At 48.7% G+C, this 18,904-nt stretch overlaps 1 protein-coding gene across 1 annotated transcript in view; it reads left to right on the top strand.

Moving 5' to 3' along the window:
• Positions 1 to 13,567: 13,567 nt before the first annotated feature.
• The window catches only part of Luzp1 (leucine zipper protein 1), an 80,925-nt gene continuing 75,588 nt past the window's right edge, over positions 13,568 to 18,904 (top strand). Inside the window, exon 1 of the mRNA XM_050150908.1 lies at positions 13,568 to 13,707. The gene's annotated coding sequence lies outside the window, so the exon portion shown is untranslated. The remainder of the gene's footprint in view (positions 13,708 to 18,904) is intronic.

Genomic DNA, 18,904 nt, shown 5'->3' with positions numbered 1-18,904 from the left:
GAAAAAAAAAAAAAAAAAATATTGTCATTATTATTGTGTGTATGTGTATGGTGTGTGTGTGCTTGTGTGTGTGTGCATGTGTGTGTATGTACATAGTATGTGTGTGTGCATGGTGGGTGTGTGCATGTGTGTGTGTATAATGCGCGTGTGCTATAGTGTGCATATGAAAAGTCAGTGGACATTTTCTTAGAGCTGGCTTTGTTTCTCCACCTTTATGTGAGTTTTCAGGAATTGAACTCAGGTCCCCAAGGCTATACCTTTTTTCTTACCAACTTCTGTTATTGACTTTTTTTTAAAAAGTTTTACTTTGCTCTATGTGTATGAGTGTTTGTCTGCATGTATGTATGGGTGCCATGTGTGTTCAATGCCTGTGGAGGTCAGGAGAGGCAGCTGAGCCCCAGAACTGGGAGTACAGACAGTTGGGAGCCACCATGTGGATGCTGGGAACTGAACCCAGGGTTTGGAAGAGCAGCAAGTATTCTTAAACTTGGAGCCAATTCCTCAGGCCCCGTTACTAGACTTTTGAAAGAGGTTCTCCTCCCTACATAGCTCAGGCTGGACTTGAACTTGAGACCCTCCTGCCTCAGTCTTCCCATTGCTGGGATTACAAACCCAGGCTGCCATGCCCAACTCCTGGTATTATGTTTTTATTACACTTGTCTCCAGTGACTACACTTAAACAAGTAGTCCTTGCTTGTTGCCTGTCCCTCCTCTTAAGTGTCAGTTGGAAGGTGATGGTCTTATTTGACATGTTCCGCCTTTGATCACCAGCATGCCACAGGCCTGGCATATAGTTGGTGTTCAATACATGCGTGTTTGAATGAGTGAGCAGCTGATGGAGACATGGAATCCTGTTCCCACATGCCTTCTGCTCAATGTCTTGTCTTTAAATTTTTGAGAGATGGCAACTGCTCCCCGATTAGGAACTTCACCCAGTGTGAGGATCGGTGGCAGGTGGAACTGGATCGGATGGGAGGCCACTCTGAGAAGAAATGGCTGGTAAGGATGCCAGATTTACCAAGGAGTCTCCAAGGGGTCAAGTTAGATCTGGTGACTTAGCTTGCCTTAGTACAAGCCCCTCCTGCCCTTCCCCCCTCCCCCCATCCTCTAGACAACCCCCTCCCCCTCCAGCAATTACTGCACTGTAAAAGTTAAAGGGTCAGCCACTCCAGGAGAAGTGTGCTGGGCTTTGTTTTGTTTTGTTTTTTTTAAATAATTTTTTATTTTATGTATATTGGTATTTTTGTGTATGTGTGTGTATGTGCATAGTGTGTGTGTGTGTGTGTGTGTGTGTGTGTGTGTGGTATTTTTGCCCATGTGTGGATGTCAGACCCCCTGGGGCAGTTACAGACAGTTGTGAGCTGTCATGTGGGTGCTGGGAATTGAACTTGGGTCCTCTAGAAGAACAGCCTATGCTCTTAATCACTGAGCCATCTCCTGACCTTTAGTTTTTTAAACAAGGGCTCCTCAATCCCAGGCCAGCTGGCCCTTGTTATTATCTGAAGGCGGCCCACGTTCCGTCCACAGCTGCGCTCGTTAGGCCACGTGATGGACACACTGAAAATAAACTTGTCTAGCTCAGGCCTGCAGGTTTCAGAGGCTGAGGTAGGAGAATCCATAGTCTGAGCAGCTAACCGACATTACATACCAATTCGAGACCTAGCCAGGGTTGTGTGTGGAGACCTTGTCTCAAAATTTAATTAGTTAAGATAAGATAAACCAAGCCCCAACATTAGGGAGGCAGAGGCAAGAAGGTCTCTGTGAGTTTAAAGCCAGCTTGATCTACAAAGAGAGTTCCAGGACAACCAGGGCTACATAGAAAAAAAAAAGTTCTGTCTCGAAAAAAATCAAAAATGAAATAAACAAAACACTTGTGGACTTGGAAGTGCAGTTTGGGAGGTTGAGGTAGGAGGATTTCGAGGCCAGCCTGAACTATGCAATGAGACTCTGCCACAAAAAATGAAGTTAAAGCTAACGTGAGGTGGGGCTAACAGCTCAGGCGATGGAGCGATTGCTTTCTGTGCAATAAACCGTGGGTTCGATCCCCAACGCGATATAAACCAAGCAGAGCAGCCCACCAGTCATCTTAGCGCTAGGGAAACAGAGGCAGGAAAACCAGAAGTTTAAGGTCATCCTGGGCTACAGGTGGAGGCCAGCCTGGGGTACATGAGAGCCTATCTATAATCAACTAATCAATTAATTAGTAGGACCCAACTGCCAGGATATGGTTTGGTGGGTAGGTGCTTACCTAGCATGCAGAAGGCCCTGGGTGTAATCTCCATTAATACAAACAAAAACCCAACCAACCAACCAGTTTCTTATGACCATAGAGACAGCCAGGGCTGAAGACCTTTCTTCTTCCCATCCTCTTTCCTCCCACCTCCCATCCTGGACACGCTTTTCATTCTTTCACACTTAGTCACAGACACACACCCAGTGTGACAGAAGACTCTGGGGGAGGGCAGGGCCTCAACCAGCGAGAGACACTGCTGAGCCCTGCTGAGCCCTGCAGGGCTTACGGTGCCAGAGGAACCCATGTTTATTTTTTATTTTTTAAAAGCAACACTGTCCCTGTGGGCATGAAATGGCATAAATTAAGAGGACATTTTGAGTCTAGGCCATCCAAGAGGACATAGTTAGACCCTATCTCACAAAACTAAAATATAAAACAAAACAAAAAAACATATACAGCAAATAAATACCTGCTTCCCACAATAACCTTCATTTATTATTTAAAAGTATTTATTACGTTTATTTTTGGTTTTGAGACAAGGCCTCATATAGCTCAGGCTAGCCTTGAACTTTGACCTCCACTTCCCAAGTGCAGGAACTATAGGTATGTATCCCCATTCCTGGCTTTATTTATTTTTTTCCAATTGATTTTATTTTTAAAAATACATCTTTCGATCCAGGTAGTAGTGGTGGCGCACGCCTTTAATTCCAGCACTTGGGAGGTAGAGACAGGCGGAGCTCTGTGAGGTTGAGGCCAGCTTGATCTACAAGAGCTAGTTCCAGAATAGGTTCCAAAGCTACAGAGAAACTTGGTCTTGAAAAACAAAAACAAAAAATAAAAACAAAACAAAACAAAATACATCTTTTGGCTGGGCAATAGTAGCATAAGCCTTTAATTCCAGCACTCAGGAGGCAGAGGTAGAAACAGACAGATCTCTTGTGTGTTCGAGACCAGCCTGGTCTACAGAGTGAATCCCAGGACAGCCAGGGCTACACAGAGAAACCCTGTCTCAAACCAAAAACCAAACCAAACCAAACACACAAACCAGATAGGCTGGAGAATTGCCTCAGCAGTTAAGTGCACTGGCCATTCTTCCTGAGGACCCAGGTTCACTTCCTAGCATCCACACGGCAGTGTACCACTGTCTGTAGCTCCACGATCTGACACCCTCACACAGGTAAATATGCACACCAAACACCAATATACTACATAAACTAAAAGAAAAATTTAAAAATACATATTTATTTACTTGTTTTTTTCCTTTTAAAAAGGCCTGATCCCTGTATGCTACCCAGGCCTGCTGGCTTTGAACTCCTGGATTCAAATGATCCTCCTGCCTCAGGCTTCTGGGTACCTGGGACTGCAAGGACACAACTTTACATCCCGGTTTCCCAGGCCAGTTTGTTTGTTTATTAGTTATTCATTTTTTTCCCAGAGCAGGAAGCATAACCCAGGGCTTCATGCATACGAGGCAAATTACTCCCCGCTGGGCTCCACTCTCAGCCGTCCCTTCCCACAGTCTAATTGGCAACAGACTTCTGGCCTCCAGGGTAGGAATCCCGGAGGTTGTGCAAACACGTGAGCTCTGTGGACACAGGTGACCTCAGCCCCTCTGTTTTCAAGGTCAGGCCCCTTCCACCACACAGCCCTCACCCTGTGATCCCCACCAGACTCTGAGCCTGCAGGGACACTTATCCAACTTTGTCCTCTTCGCTCCTGGCAGCCAGCCAGCCAGCGAGTGGTTAATGATAATAGCTAGCATTTATTGAGCTCTGACTGTGTGCCCAGGTATGCTTTAAGGGCCTTATGAACGTGAACCACTTAGCCCAGTGAGGCCAGGCCTCTTGTTAATCTGCAGATTAAGTGCTAAAGTCCCAAGAAACAAAATCTTCTGCCCTGTGTCACAGTGCCAGACTTGAAGCCAGTCTACACTCTGAACGCCCAAGAATGTGGCAGGGCCCTAATGGTACATGACCGTGTGTGCCGTTGTAAAGCTGGGGAGATGGCTCAACCCGTAAAGTATGTGAGGTGCATGCATGAGGACTGAGCGCTTGTAATCCCAGCACTGGGGAGGCAGACAGGCACATCCCCGAGGCTCAGAACCAGTCAGCTAACCTAATCCAGGTAAAAGAGAGAGAGACTTCGCCTCAAAAATTGTGTGGATGGTATCCTAAGTAACAGCACCCAAGGTTAACCTCTATCCTCCATACACAGACACACGTATGTTCACCCATGAACACACAGACACACACAGAGACATGCAAACACATAGACAGAGACATACGCACACAGACACATGTATGTTCACCCATGAACACACAGACACATACAGACATGCAAACACACAGAGACAGAGACATACACACATACACACACAGATATATAAACACAGGCCAGATCACACACACACACAGACACACAACCACACACAGACACACATAGACACAGAGTCATACAAACATACAGATGCGGAGACACACAACACATGCATAGTCATATACACACATAGACACGCAGACACAAAAACACACTAATGCACACATAGACACACAGACACAAAGACACACTAATGCACACATAGATACACAGACACAAAGACACAAACACACACATAGGCACACAGACACACACAGATACACACACATATAGACACACAGACATACACAAACACACAGAGACACACGCAAACATACATATAGATACACAGACACACACACATACACACACACACACACAGAGCAGTGGGAACATACAAGTCTGGTAACTAGGGTCTCCAGTTCCTTGCTTTTTTGACGCAGTTCATTCCTTGGTTTCACATGAGTGACAATACTATCCACCTCGGGGTGACTGGCACCTGGTACTGTGCCTGACACTGGGGAAGTCACTTGAATGAGACTAGGCTACCACTTACTCATTTGGAACCAATTAAGTGTCAGGCCAAACACACACAGTTGACCATTCGGACTACCGAGCAAGGTCTGGCCCTGGGCTTCCAGTTGGCAGCTTGTGATCTTTTTTTTTTTTTTTTTTATGATTGGCTATTTTCTGTTCCCATGAGGCCCCCAGGTCCCTCACAGAGCTCAGAGTCCATCTGGGGATCAAAGTGCAGGAAACAGATTAGAAAGGCAGACACCTTCACCCAGCCTGTGTTGTGCCCTCAGGTGCCCTTCCAGCCACCTTCCTGCCACCAGAGTCAGAGCAGGTAGGGATGGAGAGAGGAACAGAGCCTCCTCTCCAGTCCTTGACAAGCTCCTGATGCAAGTAGTCCGCCACCAAAGGGCTTTGGGTTGACGCATTTATTTGCTCTGTTAATCCCGTATTTTGCTTTCTAAGGTGGAAGCAGGGGTCCTGGACCTAGAGAAAGAGGATTTTAAAGAGCATGGAGGACACCCTCAGTCAGGTCACCCATGTCACGGCAGCAGCAGCTCACGCCCATGGGTTGCTTTACCTCAGTGACCCCCAGTAACTTGGTGGAGAGAACACCATTGTCACCCCCATTTTGCAGATAGGTAGACCGGGGCTTGCATTCCCAGCCGTGTGAGAGCACCTAAGAGCAGCATCACTCGCTCCCAGTTTACCCCACTCCTTGGAACACTCTAATTTTCATTTTGCTTTTTGAGACGGGATCTCTCCGCTATGTAGTCCTGCTTCTTTTGGAACTCACTCCGTAGGCCAGCCTGACCTCAAACTCACAGAGATTCTTCTACCTCTGCCTCCCGAGTGAGTGCTGGGATTAAAGGCATGCACCACCACCCTGCTTCCCTGAACCGCACTTGGACAGTTCATTTACTTGACACCTGGGTGTGCCCACCAAGTACCCTTGAACAGATTCAGGGACTGGGTGTTCACCCCAACTCTACCCCTAGCCAAGCACTGTGGTTGTCACTAGTAGTCTTCAAAGACTTTATTTTCCTTCCTTCCTTCCTTCCTTCCTTCCTTCCTTCCTTCCTTCCTTCCTTCCTTCCTTCCTTCCTTCCTTCCTTCCTTCCTCCCTCCCTCCCTCCCTCCCTCCCTCCCTTCCTTCCTTCCTTTCTGTCTGTCTTCTCGAGAGAGGGTTTCTCTGTGTAGCCCTGACTGTCCTTGAGTCCTTGAGTTAGCCCTGTAGACCAGGCTGCCCTCAAACTCAGAGATCTGCCTGCCTCTGCCTCCTGGGTGCTGGGATTAAAGGTGTGCGCTAACATAGCCTGGCTGTATCATTTCTCCCTAGCAACAGTCACTATGTTCTATCACCATACTGTACCAATCATGTGCTTAACCAGACAGGCTTAGTTAGAGCAGAGAAGGAGCTGGGCAAGGGGACAAACCTAATTTTAATGGCAGGTTAGGATCAAATGCTCTGATATTTTTGTTTGTTTGCTTGTCCTTGTTGTCTTAAGACAGGGTCTCACTGTGCAGCCCTAGCTGGCTTGGAACTTGCTATGTTTGAGGAAACTGGCCTCAAACTCATGGATATCTGCCTGTCTTTGCCTCCTGAGTGCTGGATTAAAGATATGTGCTACCACATTGGGCTTTGATTTTAATTTGTTTTTAAAGATTTTTTTTAATGTAGATGGGTGTTTTGCCTGTATATAGTGACTAAGGAGGCCAGAAGAAGAATTCCCTGGGACTGGAGACACTGATGGTGGTGAGCTGCCATGTAGGCTCTGGGAATCAAACCCTGGTCCTCTGAAGAAGCAGCCAGTGCTCTTAACCATTGAGTTTCAGACAGAGTAACTTTAGATCTGGGCCTTGTCTGTGTCGGAGCTGGAAGAACCCATTCCTTCCTCGTCCTTTTTTCTGAAAGAGGAACCTAATCCTGAGAGGAGCTGTTACAGATCTGAGATCCCATCATAGGCTAGGATCCAGTAGGGAATATCTTGCTTGCCCTTATGGAGTTTGAGAATGGCGTTGGCCTCCTCCGAAATCCTGGTTCAGTCCAAATCTGTCCACCAGGTGGCGCAGTGGCATCAGGGAAAAGCGCAGAAAGAAGGGTGGGCAACGGCCTTCCGTGGGCACAAGTTTTCTCCAACAGGCAGGTGCAAGCCTCCGCCGTTCTGGATCAGCACTAGGTTCCTGTACGCATTGCAGACACTCACAGAGGTGAATTCTGCCTGACCACGTAGGTAGCAGAAGACGATGGTCAAAGCTGGGAGACAGACTCCAGCGGACGCGGTAGGAAATCTTTGCCGCTGGGAATCTTCCTGGCATCTGACTCAGGTCTGTCCTGGTGCAAGATGAGGTCCTCATTTCCCCATTTCCCCGGGGCAGTGCGCAGAGCTGGAGGCTGGTTGTTGGTGCTTTTCTTAGGTGGATGGTGGCCACCACTGGTGACGGTCTACCAGATGGCAGAAGTTGCTGCCTTCACTCTAGGGGCCATCAACGGGTCTGACAGCTCTGTAGCTCAGTTTAGGCCCTGCAGTTCGGTCAGACTTCTGTAGTCTCACACCACACAGGGAACTATAGGTTCAAAGGCTGGGAGGTCGGAGCGGGGGAGGGGAACAGAGCTGAGGGAGGCCTAGAAGAAGGGGAGGCTTGGATGAGAAGTAGGTTGGACCTTGGGGACTCGAGCAGCTATCTGCTCTGAACTTTATCCTGGGAGGAACAGGGAGATTATTCAGCAAGAGGATGCCGCGGTAAGATCGGAGCTGAGAGCCGTGTGTAGACACAAGATGGGAGGTGGAGGAGTCTGGAGACAGAGAGGCCAACTAAGAGGCTGAGCAAATAAGAGCTGACGGCTGGACGGCGGCGTGATGACAGCTGGGGTTAATTTTCCGTACAGCCACCACGACCTTCCCGTGCGCCCCCAAGGCACCTTAGTGACACTGTTTGTCTTGGTCAGGTGACAGTCCTCGCAGGGTAGGGGGCTTCCCTGGGCCGAGGAGGTTGTTTCTTCACCTGATATATTCTGGGAGGTCCTTGATATCAGCGGACATCTAGAGAGAGGGACTGGCTAAGAGGAAAACCCAATCATGGGGGTGGTGGGTAGGAGGGAGAAGCAGAGCAGGCTGCTAGGACACACACCTGTGGTAAGCTTCTCTTTCAGGTGCCAACTCTGCTAATTATTGGCTGTGTTACCACAGCCAAGTCACTTTGGCAATTTAAACCTCAGCTCCTACCTCTGTGAGATGTGGTCATGGGACAATGGGGATTGCTCAGCCGGTGCCTAGTGACCTGGGTTGGATCCTCAGAACCCACACGAAAGAGGGGAGAACTGACCAGGCGGTGGTGGCGCACACCTTTAATCCTAGTACTTGGGAAGCAGAGGCAGGTGGAGCTCTGTGAGTTCAAGGCCAGCCTGGTTTACAGAGAGAGTTCCAGGATAGCTAGGGCTGTCACACAGAGAAACTCTGTCTCGAAAAACAAAACAAAACAAAAAAGTGGAGAGACCCAAGTCCACAAAGTTATTCCCTAAGTTCCACACGTGTGCAGCTTCCCCAACATACACACACACAATAGCAGTAGATAAGACATAAAAAATCCAATGTGGTTATAGACAGGATCAACCTTTCATTTAGACCGTCTTAGGGGCTGGAATAGACAGAGTGTGCAGTTCTGGGGTGGGGGACCCAGGAAAGGGGACTTTCAGGTTGTCCATCATTCGGAGAGACTGTGGCTTCTGGAGGTGGGTACTTGGCTCTCTGGCCTGGAAATACCTTTTCAAGCCAGGGTGGGTTTCAAACCAGGTCAGCCCCAGGCTGACACCACATGGAATTAGGCCAAGAGAATTCTAGCCAGAGGCAAAGAAACAATGCTGGCCAGTCCAGGGCCTCCTTCTGGAGAAGATGCTCAGTCTGTTCCCTTGTTTAAGCATTCAGAACGATTCTCCTGGGCCAGGTCTAAGGAGAGAACCTCTGTTCTATTTTGTTGTCCGCGTTCCTGTTTGGTGCTTGTGCCGTGAAGGTGGCCTCTAACCCCAATGACTGCTACAAATGTCTCACATATATCCCTGCTTTCTTTGACTTTTTCCCCTTTGCTTTTGTATGTGAGTAAGCTGTGTGTGCCTGCGTGCGCGTGTGTGAGTGAGCGTCCGCGCACATGTCTGTTCTTGCACAGAGGGCTGACAGAGCGTCCCTGTCAGTTTCCTCTGCTTTATTTCTTTGAGACAAGATCTCTCACTGAACCTGGAGCTAGGCTGAAGACAGAAAACCCAGCCATTTTTTTTTAAATATGAGTGCTGGGTTTTGAACTCAGGTTCTCATGCCAACCCACCAAGGGCTTTTAGCCGCATCTCTCCAGCCCCTACATCGTTATATTATTATTACTATTAATTCCTTTTTTCTGGCATACTGGAAAATTGGGCCTGAGGCCTCACACATGTTAGGGAAGTACTTTCCCACCCAGTAACACACAGCCATTTATGTGTATACACTCTTTCGGGTGCCCTCTTGGCCGCTGTGTGAGGTAGGTAGGTAGGTAGGTCCTACTTGTTATTCACCCATTGTATGGGTGGAGAAACCAAGGCTGGAACAAGTCAACACATGTATAAGAATCTACATTTGCTTGGCCTATGGATAGATCACTGAACTTAGAACTCATGGTTCCCCCAGAACCTAGCATTACCCAATAAGCAGAACTGGGCCACAAGCCACTAAGGGACACACTCAACACAAGGTACAGCAGTCAGCTTGGCAGTACCAACCACTGTATTTGTGTGACATCTGCCAGGGAGAATTTAGTTCAGGTAAACATGAGCGTCTCTCAAATCGCTGGCCTGGATTCTTCCAGTCAAATCCAAGCAAAACTTTAGGGAGGGAAAGGAGGTCCTGGAAATGGAACCCAGAGCCTCACACGCATGTGTCACATGCATGCATCAGACTCGTGTTACCAACCGCGTAGTGAATTCTCATGCACGATTTACCTCGTGCCAGGCCTGCTGTAAGAGCCCCCACACCGTTTGCTTGGCTTCTTTAATCTCCCCAAATGCCCCCAGAGAACAGAGAAGTTCCGGAATGGCTTAGGGTCATGTGACTAGTAAGTCAAAGAGTTGGGTTTCAAAATAACATAGCTTAATGATGGGGAACTTGTCTGGCTCTAAATTCAATCTTCAGCACCAGGGGGGGAAAAAGTTAGTTAATTAACGTAACATTGTCTCCAGGGTCTGTGCACTCAATCACGTTTACTACTTCCTATACAATTCGAAGCACATCCTGCTTCCTTCTTTGCTTTGACTGCCAGGAAACTCCGAGCCAGCCACGGTTTGGGTTATTACCGCAGTCTCTGTCCTTAGAAAACTTTCCATCACCTTGCTGCCGCAGTCAGATTGTCGTGCTTCTTCCTTCCTTCTCCTCTGGCTTTCTGCCCAGGCTTTCATTACTACTTGATGCCTACTCTTTAATTATTGATCAAATGGTCTTTAGGCTGCAGCGGAAACCACCTCCAAACCCTTTTGGGAATCAGCAGGGCATAAGACATTTATGAGATGAATAGAGACCTTCTGACTGGCTGAGGCATCCGGTCACAGTCTGCAGGATGAGCGTCTCCAAACAGCTTCCCGTGGCTAGAACAGTGAAACCATGTTAACTCTGCGTTCATGAAATTACGCCAGAGACACAGAGCAGCCCCGACGTCTCGAGGCCTAACTAAAAGGAAGTTTTGTCCAGCGGCTCAGTGGGTAGAGAGCGCTTGTCACATGCCTGAGGGGAACAGAGTTTGGATCCTCCCCAAGCCCACCCTACCTAGACTCCCAGGGATGGAAGTGGAGATGGGATCTCTGGAGCAAGCTAGCGAGCTAGAGTAACAAAACCAGTGAGCCTTGGGTTCAGTGGGGACCCTGCCTCAGTACTGAAGGTAGAGAGTGACAGAGAAAGATACATGATGTCAGTCTTGGGGCTCTATACGAACACCCACACATGCACTTCCCACTCTCCTGTGTCTGTACACACATGAACACATCACACACACATACACACAAAGGTAGAAAAGGTAGAGAAAAATGAAGGCCTTCCTACGTATTCCCTGGACAGTGTAGGGATGGAGTAAAACTCAGATCGACTCAGGCTCTGCCACATTCAATACTTGGCTTCCAAGGTCACCCTGGTGTTGGCGTCCAAAAGGCAGATGGGAGCGCACATGCATACTTCTTAACCACGTTGGCCTGAATGCGGTGCCACATCATCCTCGCCACTGTCCCATTGGTAGAAAGGAGTCACATAGTAATTGCGAGAAGGGCTGGAAAAATGTAGTCTGGGCTGCTTTTCTCTGAAACAGCTCAACGCATGGAAGGGAGAATCTGTACTGAATAGCTGACACACATCCAATTCACGTCTATATGGATGCAGACTGGCCACAAAAAGGAAACTGGGCTTGCCTTGCTTGCAAGGAACCATGGGTAAAAGGGAGCATTTAGGGCTGAGTAGAAGGCTGGGGAGGTAAAAGTTTGCATCACTGTAATCTTGGTACTGGGGAAATGAGTCTTTGGAGCTCATTGGCCAGCCAGCCTATCTGATTCAGTGAGCGCTAGGGGAAGGAATGGGGAGGGGGCTTGGAGTGCTGGTTCAGTGGTTAGAGCTCTGGCTGCTTGTGAGGAAGACCTGGGTTCGGATCCCAGTACCCAGAAGGCAGTCCACAAAAATCTGTAATTAAAGCTCCAGGGGATCTGATGCCCTCTTCTGGCTTCCAAAGACACCTGTGCTCAGGTACACACACACACACACACACACACACACACACACACAGGACTTAAAAAACAAAACGAATCTTAAGAAAAAAACAATGTGGAGAGCAATTGAGGATGTTGACCTCCGGCCTCCATAGCGTGTGTACATTGTAGCCTCTCTGACACACACATGCACACGCAGCGTTTGCATTTTTAAAAATTGTGTTTGTACGGCCGGGCAGTGGTGGCGCATGCCTTTAATCCCAGCACTTGGGAGGCAGAGGCAGGTGGATCTCTGTGAGTTCGAGGCCAGCCTGATCTACAAGAGCTAGTTCCAGGACAGGCTCCAAAACCACAGAGAAACCCTGTCTCGAAAAAACAAAAAACAAAAACAAAAAAAAATTGTGTTTGTTGTGTGCACATACATATGGAAGCCAAAAGTCAACAACCCTCCTCAGTCACTCACCACCTGTACTTTTAGAGATAGGGTCTCTCAAGGAGACTGAACATTGGTTTAGCTAATTGGATCAGCCAATGAGCCCAGGAATCTGTTTGTCTCTACCTCCTAGAGATAGCCGGATAGGCTTGGGTAGTCACACCCAGCTTTTTGTTGTCGTTGTGTGTGTGTGTGTGTGTGTGTGTTTGAGACAGGTTTTCTCTGTGTAGCCCTGGCTGTCCTGGAATGATAGGCCAGGCTGACCTCAAACTCAAGGCACGTGCTACCAAGCCCAGCCACACCCACTTTGTGTGTGTGTGTGTGTGTGTGTGTGTGTGTGTGTACTAAAGTGAGAAAGACAGGTCCTTTTGATTGCGTGGCAGACATTTTAAGGACGAGCCAGCTCCTGACTTTACATTTGCCGTTTAAACCAGACTTTTGGCCACAAGGAAAGGAAGTATGGAGAACACCATGATCAGAAAAAGTCTGAGCGGTTGAATTTTCACTAGTTCTTAAGGTTGTGGAAAGAGTCAGACTGATGCCCCAAGTTTTAGCTTTGGTGCCAGGGTCCAAAATCTTCTTGGAGTTAACTGCTTTCTGCTGAGTTCTGTGAACTAGTAAGAAATGACATAAGGTCCCAGCTTTCTGGGTTACTGAACTAGAGCGAGGAGGCGGTGTAGTAGATGGAATGGCCTGAGGACTGGAACCGGGAGCCTGAAGTCAAATTCCTGGCCAGCGGTGTGATGAAGAGCCCACGTGACCTCTGGTTGTCCGGTTCCCGGCCCCGTGGGTAAAGTCTGCTGTGATAAACTGGACGACTTGAGGTAGAGTGCGTCCTAAAGTTGTTCTCGAATCTCACGCACAACCTGGCGCTTGCCCTTCGTTTGTCAGCCTCGGTGTGCTCTTCCGAAGGATGGAGTTAACAGGCTGACATCAGAAGGTTGGAATCTGGCCGCACTGTGGGCCCTGCCTCCTTGGGATAAGTGTGCGGCCTCCCGCCCCGGTGCAAGGACTGTCACCGAACACCACCCTCCTCCCGGCGCGTTCCCGGCAGAGGAGGACCCGGAGTTCACAAGGACGCGGCTTCCTGGCCGCGTTCCGGGGAAGGAGTTTTGCGCCGCGGGTCCCATCCCCCGGTCGTCCGGCTCAGGAAACGCAGAGAAAGCCAGGAACCCGGCCTGCCAGGCCCCGGGGCCCTCCGCCCCGGCCTTCGGCTGCAGGAAGCTGGCTGGCGGGAACGCCCTGCCCGTGGGTGGGAAAAGCCGGAGCTGTTGCAGCGCGGCGTCCCAGGCTGCAGCGAGCTGTCACCGCCGCTGCGCGCCCTTGCCGCAGCCCCAGCCCTGCGCCAGTGCGGCAGCCGCGTGGCCAGGATCCTGCAGCCGCCACTGCGCTTGCCGGGGCGCAGGGAGGGAGGGCTCCGGCCCAGTGCTCTCGTGGAGGGGGCGACATGCTGAGGGTGTGTAGGTGAGTGGTCCGTAATAACGCTAGGAAATTGCTGGACCTGCTGGAGTTAGACTCCGGGTGTCTTTTTGAGTCTTAACTTAGTTCTTGGTGCCCAGAGGTTTAGTTTCTTGATGGGCGGAGACCTCAAAAACAGTTCTGGACCTGGAGGCTACTGTGATGGGCAGACCACGATCCCTTTTCACTAATTACAAGGAAGAAAAAAAAAATGGAGGACATAAAAGGGCGGTGCTTTCTAGTATAGCACTGTCATTGGAATCAGTCATTCTCCAGCTTATGTCCCAGCTTTCCTCCTTCCTAGCTGTGTGATCTCAAGTAGGTTCCTTAACTTCTCTGAGCTTCCAACCCACGTCCTCTTAAAGGAGTCTTCCAGCTCTCCAAGACTCCGTTGGGTCCCCACTTGGTGTCCCTCTATCCCTCATAGCATATGGCCTGATTCCTTGTGTAATACTTAGTGCTAATATCATTAAACGATTGTATTCCTTGCCCTATCTCTCCACCTCAGAAGTCCCAAAGTTCAGGAAGATAGGGACTTTTGCTAAAGGTCAGACTGTGTAGCCTTGACACATGTTAAACACCCAGCCATTTGTTGTGAAATAAATAAAGAGCAAAGGAATGGAGGCGTGCGTGCCAGATGCTGCATTAAGGGTAGAAAAAGCACCAGGGATGAATCAGCATTGTTCCTGTCTTCAAGGAGGTCCCAGACTGGGTGGGGAGGGGAATGAAACGGGTTTGTGCAAGGAAGACGGTCCTAAGTATGTGCTAACAGGGGTTAAACAGCCCCGGAGATAAACGCTAGTGGAGGAGGGCAGCGGGAGAGCCAGAGATGAGTGACACCCAGTCCCTAGAGGGCTGGGATAATGGATTTCTTTTGCACCCCAACATACAGAGTACTTAATTTGCATAAAGTGTCATTGTATGTTTTTATCCTAAGGAGGTGGGGGAACTGATGAAGAATTTAGTGACTGTTTCAAGCTCTCCTGCCCATTTGGAGCGGAGAGTTGTTTTGAGGATGGATTCCAAACCTCTTGCACACTACCCGTCTACCATGAGATACATCCTCAACCTCAAGGACCCAGCCATTGGTTTAGCTCTGCTCTTGGTTTCGGTCCAAGTAAATGTGTGCTTTTAGATAACTAACTCTGCCTCTCTGACTTGCTCTACCTCTAAGCCTTGTTTTCCTAAAATGAGCAATAAAGGCTTCCTGTAGCCTTGTGAGAGATAGTGGGGTCAGAGCCCTCATCACTCACGGAGATTCCTAGTTTATGCAAAAGGGTCCATAAGGTGTTCGTAGGTAGAACAGTGAGTGAAATGGTGTAGCGGTGGGGGCCCTGGGATGTGAGGGCATAAACCGTGCGATTCGGAGGCTGGCAGGCAGATGGAGGGTGATTTTATTCCTCCCCACTCTCACTTTCCACCATTCCTGTGAGACTTTGCTCCCAGCCCCATTCATTATTGCCTTATAATTTACTGTTTGTGAACCAACAAAGGTGAGCCAACTCTAGCTTGGATAACATTCTTTTTATATATGCTTTTATTGCCTTATTTTCTGATGACAGAGGAATACGTGCTGCTTGTAAAAAAAGAATTAAACGACAGGAAGATAACACTGAGGGAAAACGAAAGTGCAAGTTTAGGCACACCAGACACAAGAGCTGACAGCTCGCTGTTCTTTGGGAGGGACATCCCACAGTGTCCGTGTGTCTGGGGTACTGGAGGCCCAGATCTTTCCTAGGTGTGCCTTTGAGGATGTTTCCAGAAGGGACTAATATTTGAATTGATGGACTGAGTTGAGACTGAAGTTGGTAAGCAGTAAGCTTAGGATTGGTGCCCTTCCCTAGTCATGCACCCCCCAACACTTGTATGTCTGTCATGCATCAAATCCCAGGCAGGCCTCACAAAGGCTCAGTATGTGCTCTGCCGTGGAGGTGTGGCCCCAGCTCCTAAAGTTCAACTCTTTGTTTTTCTCTGGGTTGAAGCTTTTATTGTGAGTGAATGAATATATGGTTGCTGGGATCTTGTGTCTTGGGCAAAGAATTCCATCTTTAGAAATGTTTACCGGAACCCCACAGAAAATGAGATGGGGTTTGCAGAACTTTTTATTTCTTTGTTTTAGGAAAGGGGTCTTTTGTACCTAGTCTGTCTTTGAGTTGATCCTCCTGCCTTTGCCTCTGGAGTGCTGGAATTATAGGCGTGTGGTACCACACCCAGCTACCTTTGGGACTCTCTGTGGCACTATGCACAGCTGGCACAGATCCCCTCTACAGATGTGTCTTGCTGCTGTATTTTCACCCACTTTCCTCCCCCTCGGCATTTAGTTGGATCTCTTTTGGAAAGTTTCTACATGCACACAGGAAAAGCAAAAGAATGAAAACAAGGGTGAAAGTCCTAGTGTTTTCTTCCTGCCTCGGGATTTTTCCCTATATGTACACTAAGCATACACTATTAAGTGCAGGCCTCACGTACACCACACCTGTGATTCCATGACTTGTGATTCCTAGTTGAGAACACTCAGCAGACATCTACCCTGCCTATTCATGGAAACCCACCCTGTTCATTCTACTAAGGGTTCCTCAAGGGCAGGGCTGTTGTTGAGTCTTTCCAGCCCAGAGGCCAGTACGTGGGAGATTTATTGGAAGGACTTGGTGAAATAGCAGCAGGCGGCTAGGGATGTAGCTCAATAGTAGAGCCCTTGCCTAGCATGTATGAAGCCCTGGGTTCCGGTCTCAATAACATTCATGAGTGCTCGCGCGCGCACACACACACACACACACACACACACACACACACACACACACGACCACCATTTCAGGCATGAACTGAGCACTGAACTTTTGAGTTCTTCCACGCACTATTTCATTCAGTTCGTAACAGCCATGGCGGGAGGTAGGTACTATTATTATTTTCATTTTGCAGATGAGAAACTGGGGTGCAGAGATGTGCAAGTCTGAGGCTTCATAACCGGTAACTGGTGGCGTTATAATTTGACTCCTGAGCTGTCTCATTCCAAAGCTTTTGCCTCGAATGAGCTAGTGATTGATGGGGTCATGCACACTTCAGAGACCTCCAGACCCTCCCCTGTTTATTCTGGGTTCTTCTTTCTGAGTGATTATTAGCGGTGTCTTAAGTCAGCCTTAGCAGATAGAGGGACACAGGAAAGGCCCTCTCTGTGTCTGAAACGATTCTGTGACCATGCTTACTTTTTATGGGAAGTAGCAGCTTTGAATCTCCTAGTTCTAAAAATAAACCACAATTTTTAGGGGCCCCTGGGGACCAGCCCAGGCATTTCAGGACATTTATTTGTCTATCTGCAACACAGGAAATTAATCAGAAGTCCAAAGCCCTTCCCCTCTTCCCACAGACTAGGGTTTTGGAAATTCCTGGGGCCGTGCCATGGTTCTTTTGGAAGACCGGGGGCAGCCAAGGCAGCCTAATACATATCCATCTCTCTGTGAGTAGGCATAGAGCAGAAACAGGTCACTCTGCTGCAAGAACCTGCAGAGAGAACTTGCAGCTGCCAACCGGGAGGCGTGCCAAGACTGATGCCCTGGGGCCTGCAGAATCCACCTGGGGTCTGGTGATTGGGGAACTGGTTTCTGTTCTAAAGGCCACTTTCATTAAGCCTCTTCCTTATGTCAACCCCTTGAGGTCCTCCCCTGTGAAATAATCGGATGGGTTCTTTCTCTTCTCTTCTTATCTCCTCTCTTCTCTCTTCTGTCCTCTCTCCTTCTCCTCTCTCCTCTCTTCTCTTCTCTTCTCTTCTCTTCTCTTCTCTTCTCTTCTCTTCTCTTCTCTTCTCCTCTCCTCTCCTCTCCTCTCCTCTCCTCTTCTCTCTCTCTCTCTCTCTCTCTCTCTCTCTTCTTTTTTTGAGACAGGGTCTTAACAATGTCACGTGGTCCACTCTGGCCTTGAACTCCTGGGATTACCGGCCTGTGCCACACATCTGGTGGCTGGGTGAATCATCACAAGGATGTGATGTTAGAAGCTGGAAATATCACCGACAGTGGTCATTTTGAAAATAAGAATTATAACCACGCTGTGCCTGGTGTTTTGTATGTAATATCACACTTATTTTGCTTGCTGATTTCCTGAAACAGCATCTCTCTGTGTGGCCCAGGCGAGACACAAGCAGTCCTTCCCAAGTGTTGACATTACAGGCACTCTGGGGGCAGAGGTGGACAGTTATCAGAGTTCCAGGCTAGCCTGGTCTACAGATCAAGTTCCAGGACAGTCATGACTACACAGAGAAATCCTGTCTCAAAAAAAAACCCCAAAACAACATAAGAAATGTATTTATTAAATTTTTATGTGAATGTTTTGCTTACATGTATGTATGTGTACCATGTATGGAAGTGCCTGGTGCCTGCAAAGACCAGGAAAGGGCATTAGATCTTCTGGAACTGGAGTTACAGATTGTTGGGAGCTGCCAGGTGGGTGCTGGGAACTGAACCTGGGTCCTCTGCAAAATGCTCTCACCACTGGGAAATCGCTCCAGTCCTGAACTTGAATTTTTTTGGACAGGTTTTCACTACATAGCTCTGGCTGTCCTGGAACTCACTATCTAGATCAAGCTGGCCTCAAACCCACAGAGATCCACCTGCCTCTGCTTCCCAAGTGCTGGGATTAAAGGCATTGGCCACTATGCCCAGCTTTGAATTTGAATTTCTGCTTTTCCTGTCTCTGCTTCCCGAGTGCTGGAATGACAGGTGCGTGTTACCACATCAGTCTATGCTGTGCCGGTGATTCGAGCCAGAGCACTGGGCATTCTAGACAAACACTCTACCCACGGAGTTCTAGCCTCAGCCCCAAAGGGTAGTCCAGGCTAACCTCAGACTCGTGACCCTCCTGTTACGTCTGCTTCAGCGTTTGTCTATCAGTGTGCATTGGCCATGACGGGCATCATTTTTTTTTAAAGGCACGTTCTTTTTGTCTTAGCCCAGCTTGTCTCAAACTAGTAATGCACCTGCTTCCTGAGTGTTGGGACTGTAGGCATGTGCCACCACCACACCCAGCTGGAGGTCAACAGGATACAAGTTACGAGGTGTCCGTGGTCCTGTGAGAGCTCAAGCCAATGCCATTAGGCTTTTGCCTGGAGGAAACCAGGAGGACATGCACAGGAGATGAGGTGACAAGGAGAGATCATGAGCAAAAAGGCCAGATGTGGGAAAGCAGTGGGTGTGCCCGAGGGAAGTTTTGTTAA

This window comes from Alexandromys fortis, unplaced genomic scaffold, assembly GCF_014885135.2.
Source record: "Alexandromys fortis isolate MF-2015 unplaced genomic scaffold, M_Fortis_MF-2015_v1.1 scaffold_26, whole genome shotgun sequence".
NCBI lineage: Eukaryota > Metazoa > Chordata > Mammalia > Rodentia > Cricetidae > Alexandromys > Alexandromys fortis.
This window is presented reverse-complemented; position numbering and strand designations above follow the sequence as displayed.